Genomic DNA, 9,866 nt, shown 5'->3' on the forward strand with positions numbered 1-9,866 from the left:
TAATCTGGGGGAGATTTTCTAAGCGTTTCCAAGTTTCTTCTCTTGTGGAGGGGATCCTCAGTCGTTTAAAGCCATGCCTGGGCACACTGTTTTACTCAGGCTTCCTCTATTATACAGTAAGAAAAGATTCTGCACAAGTCAGACTTATGTGGTAAGTCCATCTCAGCCTTGGGTGTTGTGCATTTTCAGCGTCTCCTCTTCACGGCTTGGTGGGGAGGAGGGAGATACGTGGGGATGGTGGAGAGGTGTTGTAGCTGCATTCAGATTTTCCCCTGAAATTTCCCATCCTGCTTCTGCTCACTGTGTCTCTCCACACCCCTCTTAACTTGCTGAGGGGCAGGACAACTTGGGGGAGGAAGATAAGGAGGTTCTGTCAAAACTCTGTTTATATTTAGCACAGCATGCTGATATGTGATTACTTGCCAAATCTCAGTTTATATGACTGAACTTAAACCCTTTAAATATTTTAGTGCGTAGAGATTTTAGTGTGTAGAAACAGTGACATTTTTAATTTCCAAAGGATATGAGAAAGACTTTTGCTGCATTCCACTAAAATTTTAGGAGTCTAGACAAAGTGCTTCAGTTTTTCCAATTTTAGAAGTCTAAAATCTGGGTTTATTTGATAATCCAGAAAGATGATATGAATTTCCATAGATTATGCAAATAGATGTAACTGTGTGACATTTGGCAAATATATTAACATCTCTGGACTTTATTGAAATCTTAGATATAGGCTGCTGCAGTTGATTTATTCATGTGGGTGTAGTTCAGTTCTCTGGGAGATAGGTACTGGAGTAGTTCGCTGACCATCTGCCACAGTGAATGGTCTTTTTACTGCTCTTACAGGCATATATTATGCTCACTTTTGTGGGTTCAAGGGAGGGTAAATGGGGGCTTCTTTCCAAAGTCATGTGTCCTGCGGACATTCCATGTACACTAGGGGCTCCCACCCATGGGTGATTTTTGCACTGACATTTTGGTCATCACACCTCAGGGGAGGGTGTTGGCATCTAGCAGGTGGAGGCCAAGGATGCTGCTAACATCCCACAATGCACAGGGTGGCCCCACGATAAAGAACTATCCAGTCCAAAATGTCCGTAGTGCCAAGGCTGAGAAACTTAGACACGTACTGTGTACTGCGGTGTGGCTCTTCCTGCCTTGACGATGTCAGGCGTCTGTCATTTCATACCACAACTGATGTCTTTGAGTTTATCCTTGATGTAGCCACAAAGCTTCACTAGGCCTGAAGACCACTTCATTTTTAAGGTACATATATTTTTGCCTACAAATGCTCAAAGCACATATAATAAAAGTGCTTTAGTTGTTCCAAAAAAGAATGCTGTATTTGTTCCAAAATCTAAATACTGCACTTGAAAGAGATTTTAAATCCATATGGTCCACATGGAAAGGCTCTTTCATGAATACTTGTTGGCTTGGGACATTACCAACATCATATTTCAAATGACAATATTCCCAAGAATCTTAAAGAATAGTATAATTAGAATCAGAAATTTTGAGCTGGAGTGAGTTTTAGGGACCATCCAAAATTTGAGATGTTCAGCCAGACTCCAAACACTCCAGCCAGTGTCTCCAACACTTTAGATGTGACATCTGAGACCCAAAGAGGTGAGGCTTAACGACCCCCGGGGGGCAGAGCAGGCTCCCTGGCTCCTGGGCCAGCAGGTCACCTTCATCTACAGTGAGCTACTTCATCTGTTCAGTGGTTGGTGAGACAAACACTTAGTGAAGGAGCCTCATTTCTACCTCTTTCTACAACAATACACATTACCTTTTTTACATAATATCTCCAGTATAAATATAAAAGAGTGATTGTTGAGAAGATAGAATTTCACAGCAGATGCAGTAAAATTTGAAACATGGCTCACTACTCTAAGGATTTACATAAGTTACCTAAACCCTGTCCCTGATGTTGCTTTCATTAAGCATTCATTGTGAGTGTCACCTTCACCGGGCACTGTGCTATAGAGCAAGCAACTGTGAAATGAGAAACAAGCACCTTCCTGACCTGGTGGGGCTCACAGTTTGGTGTATGGCAACTGTATGGAATAAAAACCTGATAGGACACCTATGTTTAATATTTCAACAGGGTTTCATTTGACTTATTTAACTGTTGTGTATTTCTGTACATGTTATTGAATCTGTAATTATTCTAGATTATCTGTTGCACCCCTGGGGCAGTGGCAGGCACTGGATATACAGTTGGAACATGTCAGAGTTTGGCATCTGCTCCTTAGGCATTTACAATCTCATGATAGAGGAAGAAGCTGAAGAAGAAGGCAGAGGTCAATATATAATAGTGAATTGTGATAAAAGTGATTGGGAACATCCAGGGAGCTAGCAGAGGCACTTCGGGGCTTACCGGTTGGCTGAGTGGTCAAGGACGGCCTTTCTGAGGAAGCAGCACTAGAAGGATGAATACAGGTTATTCAGGGAGAGTGGGCCAAAGGGCCACTCCAAGCAGAAGAAATAGTGTATCTGCTGTTTTTGCTGCTAGAAAATAGAAGGTATTCCTTCACTCTGCCATCAATGAACACACTGACTTAACCAACTTCCTGAGCAACTCACAGTATTACAGGAGGATGGGCTGATTAATGTGATGTAGTGGTAAGAAGCAAAGGTTTTGGGGTCAGCTGACCTGGGTTCCAACCCTGTCTGTGATTTGTTACCAGAAGGACCATGGATGTGATTGACTCCCTAAGCTCTTAGCATGAGCGATGCCAGAAGGTGGAATGCCCTTCCTCCTGTGTCCCTGGGCTCAACTCCTAACCAATTTCAGTCTTCCCTCAAAGTCATCTTCCCCTTGAGGCTTGGCCCTTGTATTTTGAATTGCAGCCCTTCATTATCCCCGTAAATCCTATACCCTTTCCTTAGTTTACCTTTCTCAGCATACCAATTACCTGTAATTCTACACATTTTCTTTGTTTGTTATATGTCTCCTCCACTAGAATTAATCTTTGTGAAACCAGCGGTTTTCATTTGCTTTTTTTATTCACTGCTAAATCCAGTGCTTAGAAAAGTAGCCGATATATCAGACATAGAAGAGATACTTGTTAAAAGCATAAATCTCACAGCCTCTTTAGAATCTTAGAGATAATGCATGCAAAGACTTTAGTATACTACCTGGCATAGAGTAAGTGCACAAAAAATGGCAAACATTTTTGTATTTTAATATAAAAATTAGTGTTTAAATTGAAAAATGTTAACAATGCTTCCTTTTAAGATTTTTTTTTTTTTTAAGTGAAGACTTTCTGGACAATCTCTTCAACAAATTGTGTTGGGAAAACTGGATATCCACATGCAAAAGAATGAAGTTGGATCCTTACCTCACACCATATACAAACATTAACTCAAAATGGATCAGAAATCCATCAAAATTAATCAAAAATTAATTTAATAAAAAATGAACTCAAAGAGACCTAAATGTAATAACTATAAAACTCTTAGAATAAAACAGAGGGAAGCTTCATGATATTGTATTTTCAGTGATTTCTTGGATATTATACCAAAAGCAGAGGCAGAAAAAGGAAAATATATAAATTGAACTTCATTAAAATTAAAAGCTTTTGTGCATTAAAGGGCACTACCAACAGGATGAAAAGACAACCCACAGAGTGAGAGAAAATATTCGCAAATCATATACCTGATAATAGATTAGTATCTGGGATATAGAAAGAATTGCTACAGCTCAACAACAGTAATAAAACCAAACAAACCAATTAAAAAATGGGCAAAAGACTTGAGTAGATGTTTCTCCAAAGAAGCTATACAGATAGCCAATAAACATATCAAAAGATTCTCAAAAATATTAACCTTTAGAGAAATTCAAATCAAAACCACAATGAGATACTCCTCCACACCCATTAGGATGGCTCTTACTAAACAGAGAATAGCAATAGTTGACAAGGATGCAGAGAAATCAAAGCCTTTGTGCTATTGTTGGGAATGCAAAATGGAAAACAGCATGGAGTTTCCTTAAAAAATTAGATGTAGAATTATCCTATGATCCAGTAATTCTACTTCTGGGTACACACCCTAAAGAACTGAAAGCAGGGACTCAAACAGATATTTGCACACCATTTTCATGGCAACATTATTCACAATAGTTAAAATGTGGAAACAGTGCAAATGTTCATCAATGTGTAGTTGGATAAACACCGTGTGGTACATAAGTACAATGGGATAATATCAGTCTTTAAAAGGAAGGAAACTCTGACACCTGCTACAACATGGATGGACCTTGAGGAAGTTATGCTCCATGAAATAAGCCAGTCCCAGGAGGACATAGTACACAATTCCACTTAACTGAGGTACCTATAATAGTCAAATCCATAGAGACAGAGAGTAAAGTAGAGGCTGCAAAATAGAATAGGGGCTGGGAGGAGGAAGAATGGGGAGTTAGGGTTTAATGCACTCAGAGTTTCAGTTTGAGAATGTGAGAAAGTTCTGGGGGTGGGTGGTGGGGATGGTTGCACCACAGCATGGATGTGCTAATGCCCGTGAACAGTACACAGACAAATGGTGAAAATGTTTGTTATGTTATATATTTACCACAATAAAAATGAGGACTTTCTAACAAATACTATCAATAATTCTAAAGATATTTTCAATATTGCACAATTTGCATAATTCATATTTTCAGGGTTGTAATAATATATAATGTTGTGACATCAGACATTTTGGCATCTTTTTCCTTATGTTTGTCTCCTGTATTTATTTTCCTAATCAAAAGCTTTAGAAAATTTGCCATTTTGGAGGAATCAACTTTAGACTTTCCTAACACAAACTATTGGATATATTAAAAGAAATTGAATATAATAATGACAGTGGGGGAGTAGAGACAGCTGAGAGTATTTTCACCTCTACCAGGTGCCAATTTTAGGTTGTGTTGTTGAATTCCCATGACCACCCCATGTGGCAGATGCTACTTTGCCAAATGTTAGAGAACCAAAGATCAAGAAAGATGAATGCATTTGCCAAGGTTGAGACACATAGACATGCTGAAGACTTCTTCTTTTTTTAACTTTTAGGATATTAACATTTTATAACCTCCATATTCAGACATCAGAGTCTGTTCATTCATGACCCTTTCTTTTTTACTGACTTAATCATTTAAATGAAGTGTACTGAGCTCCTTGCCTGCCAGGCTCTGGGGGGTTTGGTACAAACCATCCCAGTTTTGTCCTGTAGGAGCTGAGGTCAGGAGTTTGCAGAGCACTGAAGCAGGTGATTCCTTCTCACAGTACAATTCCTGCTATCCGCTGGGAAACACAGTTTCAGTTTTAAAATGATGGCTTTTGTCGGACAAAATTCATTGAAATTCATCAGTCTAGAGTGTAATTTGTCAAATGAATTCTTAATTTACCTTAGTTGATAATTCTAATTTATGATTCCATGCTTTTCCCCTTAAGGGAACGAAGAGAGAAACTTCCATCATGATGGAACTGTTAAACATTTTGTTTCTACTATACCACACTGCCTGTATTCCTATCCAGGTTTTGAAAACTGCTATTGGTCAAGCAAGAATAGAGATAGAACATTGGGATTACAGAAAGTAGGCTGAGATGCTGCTTACTGTAGAATTCACCTTGGAACAGTGCGGATATTAGCAACAGCATCTTAGAACATTAACTCAGCGACTCACTTAGCTCCAGACTGGTGGAGAGATACCACGGGACTGCAGAACCGAGGCTGAGCGGCTGACCTCCCAGCTGAGCAGACAAAGGCTCACTTAGAACCGCAGAGATGGGGAGGAAGGCCAGCCCAGGGGAGCGCCGCCGTGAAGTCGCTGGGACTCCAGGCGCTCAGCTCACTTCAGAGTAGACCTGGCAGCACAAGAGCATCATACGGTGAGCACCACTGAATATGAAACACATGGGTTGTGCTGCAGCTTGTGTGCTTAACATGAAAAGTGCCATATAATTACAGATTTATTCATTTAAATTTTGTAGTTTCTCTTCACATTTTGGAGTCATTGTTTTTTAGCCTTAGAGTGGTTCCGGGGCAACTGTGCCTACCGGATAAAACGACCTTGACCTGAAGAAGAGGTTAAGTCTTCTACAAGGTCACCCAGTTGACTAGTGGCATGGTGCCTGGCACCTGCTGATGCCAACAGATGAGCACAACCCTGTGAGCACAGCTGTGATATCGATGGCCAATGGGCATTTATTGGCCCCATCGATACAATACACATTGTAGCAAACCTCATTCTGAGCTCTGATCAATAAGATTGTCATCTTAATTAATCATGGAGACAGGACACAAATAGAAAGTGAGGATCCTCAGTTTACAGAGAGAGAGAGAGGGAGAGGGAAGGTAATTCACCAACAGGGTCTTCAGTGGCGTCTTATTCACTGCCTGGCATGACAAAACCCTGATGAGTCCAAAGAAGATTTGCAGTCTCTTAAATTGCACAGGGCTTGTCCTAGAACAGAGGTGAGAGAGGTGATTCCAGACATCAGACAGGCGAGGACATCCAGGCAGAGAGGTGACTCCTCTGGGGCTGGGGCTAACCTGGGGCCACCTTCACTCCCTCACAGAGCTCGCGATATTTTCTTGCTTGTTTTTTATTTCTACTATGCCAGGAAAGAAGGTATGTTCAAACTTCATTGAATGTGTTCCTGAATAAAGGTGTCAGTACATGGGCCCCTAGTGTTGGAGCTCATGTTCATATTTGAGGGATTGAGAAATGTAAGGAGAACTGCCAAATCATAGAAGTTAAGAAAAGATCTAATTTGGCATTTTGAGCAACACTGGGAGTTCAATATCTGAGCAAAGCCTGAAGACATGAGCCAAATGCCCTTCAACAGACAAATGGATAAAGAAGATGTGGTCCATATACACAATGGAATATTACTCAGCCATCAGAAAGGATGAATACCCAACTTTTATATCAACATGGATGGGACTGGAGGAGATTATGCTAAGTGAAATAAGTCAAGCAGAGAAAGTCAATTATCATATGGTTTCACTTATTTGTGGAACATAAGGAATAGCATGGAGGACATTAGGAGAAAGAAGGGAAAAATGAAGGGGGGCAGAATCGGAGGGGGAAATGAACCATGGGAGACTAAGGACTCCGAGAAACAAATTGAGGGTTTTAGAGGGGAGGGGGTGGGGGGATGGGTGAGCCTGGTGATGAGTATTAAGGAGGGCACGTACTGCATGGAGCACTGGGTGTTATATGAAAACAATGAATTGTGGAACACTACATCAAAAACTAATTGTGATCAACATAATAAAATAAAATAAAATAAAATATTTTAAAAAAGACTGAAGACATGGAACAAGCAGGACCTCAGGCAGAGGCCATGCTGTCATGAGCCTGACCTCCTGTAAATAAAACCAAAAACCTGGTCTTCTGTGTGACTCTGACAGGTTCCCTGGAGCGTGCCTCCATGGACAGTAAAGTACTCCTGGAAGGCATCGTGTGGGCTAGCAGGAGCAAAGCTCGGAGTTGAAAGATTTCCCCGGACTTTCTCTTACACAAGTGTGGAATCCAGAAAACATGTTTTCTCTTCATTGAGCATAACGAGCATCTGTTGGTTGCAGAGAAGATACTGTTGAGCACCAGTTTACTGATGTGACCTGGAATCCAGGGTCTAAGGATGTGCTGTGAAGCATGGGGTAACATTACAATGATTACTTGAAATCTTAGGTATCACATTAAAGTGTGTATGCATTCCATCCCTTATTTCAGAATGTCACAGCTCTTTAAAAATACAAACACAGTAATTTGCCCCACCTCTGATTACTTTCCTTTCAGTTATCAGAGAGGGAGACAAACCATGAGAGAGACTCTTAACTATAGGAAACAAACTGAGGGTTGCTGGAGGTGAGATGGGTGGGGGGGATGGGATAATTGGGTGATGGGCATTAAGGACGGCACGTGATGTGAGAACCCTGGGCGTTATATGCAACTGATGAATTATTGAAACCAAGGATATACTATATCTTCCTAATTAAATTTAAATAAAAAAATAGTTATTAGACTCAGAGTCATCATTAAGATTTATTATAATCCTTTTTAACAAATAAATGATGTATTTGTTCTAAAAAATAATTTGCCCCCAATATCTTTGAGTAAAAGTGAGATTCCAAGAAGATATAATAAGCAGTCTCAGAATTTGGGTCCCTTCAGCCACACTGTTCACCAAAGGGTCTACAAACCCAGACCCACAGATGGTGTGCGCACAGGCATCTCAGCCCCTACGAGAAGAGCAGATGTACCTTTACCCCTTCTCTTCTCTACTCCTGCCCACAGGCCTTCCGCTATGGACCAAGGCCCAGGTAGACTCTAAAGATGGTATTTGTCCAGCATGCCAGGCGATCCCGGGGAAGGAGGAGAGGGTGGTGGGCAGAGCTGGAGGTGGACAGACACACGCATCCTTTCTGGAATTCTTTATGCACTCTGCCTTCTACAGTCTCCATGGATCCAAGTTGGTAGACTTCTGCCCACATCTTTTCATCCAAGGGAAAAACACAGGAAGCGGGCAACTTAGACCAAATCCTATGAACGAGATACAAGCGAAACTAGATGAGTGTTTCGGGGCTTGTGTGTGGGTTAGTCCAGCTTACAAGAGGGAATATTTTAACAGCCTGATGTCTGGTCCCCCACAAGTAAAAAAGCATGCATTTTCTTGGCTGTCACCTTTCTGTGCGTTACTCTGAAGAAAGGTGCAAATATTTATTCTATTTACCTCTTTCCTTCTCCTTCCATTTCTTCCTGCTTGATCAGTGTTGGTTGCAGAAGAATGGGAGCGGTGGCTTCGTGAATCCTAACAGGAGGAAAGGTGAGCCAATGGATCCGTAACATTCCTGTCACCTCATCGCCCGGGGCGTGGAGCCTCTTTCTCAGGCTCAGCCACTGTCCAAGGACTCCACAAGGCAGAAGAGACACTCCAAGAGCAAATGCTGTAATTTCTCATGGAGCCCAGCAGTGCCTTTGGGGGTAAATCTGGCTTGCAGACACATTTTGCTTGGCCCTCACAACATTAAAAAGTAAGCTAACAGTAAAGTTTACACAAAAAGGTCTGTCACCAGCTTGCTTTGCGAGGAGGAAGATCTGGTCGTTCTGGACCTGCAGCTGCCCTGGTGTGTGAGAGCTACCTCCCAGAGCTGGTGGCCTTTCAATCCTGCATCCTGCAGCTGGTCAGCATCCCGCACGAGCCGGTACGTTCGTATTCGCCCGCTGGGATTGGAGGGTGCGAGCCATCCAGTTCAGACCCAGCCGTCCAGAGAGCTTGCATCGGTGGAGAGAACGGATGCGTTCAGCAAGCATGTGCATGCGATTTCCCATGCTGAGATTTTATTTTTCTTTCAGGTTGGCCGTGATTGCCGGGATGTGGGAAGAGCGGCCGGGTGGGCAGACAGAAGAGGCTCGCGGTGCCCCCACCGCTGACCCTCTCTCTGCACGGCCACTCCTGTTCCACGCCGGAACGTCAGACACAGAATAAACAAAAAGAAGTGACAAGGCAAAGGTGAGTCACAGAGAAGCATTTCAGAAATAGGAAATTCATAAGATGATTAACTATACAAAAGAGTAAGTTATCTTAAAGATAAATTTCAAAAATAAAAATAAGAATCGACAGTGATTGGAAAAGTAGATATTTAGTAACTAAAACAGACAATACAAAATATGAAAACAGAAACAACTAATAGGAACTTTATTTATCACCAAAAATGCTAAAGTAATGTCAAGAACACGGCGTTGAATATGGCGAAGGTCATACTTCGACCAGCAAGTTCCAGCGGCTCACGCCCGCGTGGCCTACCGTCCCTCCGACGGTGCCCCGGGAACAGCCGCGCGGCTCCTGCTCCGGCCGCCCCGCGCGCGCCCCCCGCGCCCC

General features: G+C 42.1%; 1 long non-coding RNA gene across 3 annotated transcripts in view; it reads left to right on the forward strand.

Moving 5' to 3' along the window:
• Positions 1-9,866, forward strand: part of LOC118007278 — a 72,686-nt gene that overhangs the window by 43,034 nt on the left and 19,786 nt on the right. Inside the window, exon 3 of one of the 3 annotated variants that reach the window (XR_004678362.1) lies at positions 9,341-9,497. The exons of the other annotated variants lie outside the window; for them this stretch is intronic. This is a non-coding gene — a long non-coding RNA (uncharacterized LOC118007278). The remainder of the gene's footprint in view (positions 1-9,340; positions 9,498-9,866) is intronic. 3 annotated transcript variants of the gene reach the window in all.

This window comes from Mirounga leonina, unplaced genomic scaffold, assembly GCF_011800145.1.
Source record: "Mirounga leonina isolate KUSES-001 unplaced genomic scaffold, KU_Mleo_1.0 Mir_117, whole genome shotgun sequence".
Taxonomy (NCBI): Eukaryota; Metazoa; Chordata; class Mammalia; order Carnivora; family Phocidae; genus Mirounga; species Mirounga leonina.